This window comes from Trachymyrmex cornetzi, unplaced genomic scaffold (assembly GCF_001594075.2).
Source record: "Trachymyrmex cornetzi isolate Tcor2-1 unplaced genomic scaffold, Tcor1.1 scaffold844, whole genome shotgun sequence".
Taxonomy (NCBI): domain Eukaryota; kingdom Metazoa; phylum Arthropoda; class Insecta; order Hymenoptera; family Formicidae; genus Trachymyrmex; species Trachymyrmex cornetzi.
The window spans coordinates 57,715-59,174 of NW_017300185.1; positions in this window are offsets into that span (position 1 = coordinate 57,715).

Consider the following 1,460-nt stretch of genomic DNA (forward strand, 5'->3'; position numbering starts at 1 on the left):
CCTGCCGGCAGCAGTACATGATCAGTAGGCTGGTCGGACGCTCGTATTCGCCTATCTTTAAACGTTAATATCTCGTTAAATATTGCGTTAACTGCAAAATGGTACAAAACTATTTTGTTCCCCTTGATTCAATCTATGTCCCCACTGTGTTTCGGTCACATTTTCTGAGATACCCTGTATATATATAATACACACATAAGGTTATACAACAGAAATTCTTTACTGTAAAAAAATATTAGTTAATTGTACACATTACTAACGAAATTACAAGAAACAAATTTTAAAATGGTATTATAGAGCGTATGAAAAAAATTAGATTCCTTTTCAATAAAAATTATAATTTATTTTAACGTATAAAATAAAATATATGCAAATAAATCTTTTCATACAGTTTTTTTCTTAAACAGCGAATTTCATTACATCAGCATCGGTTTTTTGCTTCGCCGATTTTGAAAGAGACAGCTCCACACACGGAGAGAATTTTCTTTTAAAATTTACCCTGAAAATATGGTGATTGTGGTACAATACAATATTTTAAAGATTTTTACCATGCACTTCAGTAAAATTGATCAAACTTATTTTATACTTTATTGTAGTTTTATTAATGAATGAGAGAGATTTATATTAAAATTCTTCGAAATACAATATTGTCCCACGGCTGTCATATTTTCAGGGTAAATTCTAAGAAAAAATTCTCTCCGTGCATTATCACAAAAAACCCCGAGTTAAATCTAATTCCATTAAGTCTCGTTGCGGTACGCATCCTGTTGTAATTCATTTCGTAAAAGAAAACCTCACTTTCTGATATAAATATTTAATTCACCGGTTAAAGCGTCGCCACCCTTTGTAAGTATACCACGAAGAGGTTTTCAATTTCAATGTACTTTTTCTCTCTTGTACGCGAAGGTAAAACGGAAGGGATTGGTATCACTACGTTTCTCTCAACCCCGCGAAGAAAACTTTATATATGAGCGTCTTTAATCTAAACCCTAACGGTAATCACATGCTTCTTTCTCTTAATCACTTCGTAATTCTTAATATCACAATACCGCCACTAAGGCCTTTAATCGCACTACGATGAAAAGCGACTGAAGCAAAGTAAAAAAAACAGAACGAAAAAAGGGTAAAGAAGTAAAAAAATCTAGACACAAAGAAAACGCGAACAGGTATTAACCACAACGTAAGTAGTAGTACGTACGGTCAACGAATAATAATAATATAATAACATGACAAATTGAAGCGAAGATTGTGAACAATAATTTAATAACAGAACGTTAATCTTCTCTCTAATCTTTCGTCCCTTTCAACGCGTTAAACAGCAAAGGCGAGCTCATTCGTCATTGTTTCTTTGTGAAAATCTATTTGAAGCTACAGAGTTAAAGTGATACAGTTTCAAGATGGATCATCTCTCAGATTACACCAAGAAATATAGTTCAACTATCTAGCTTAGTGGATATATA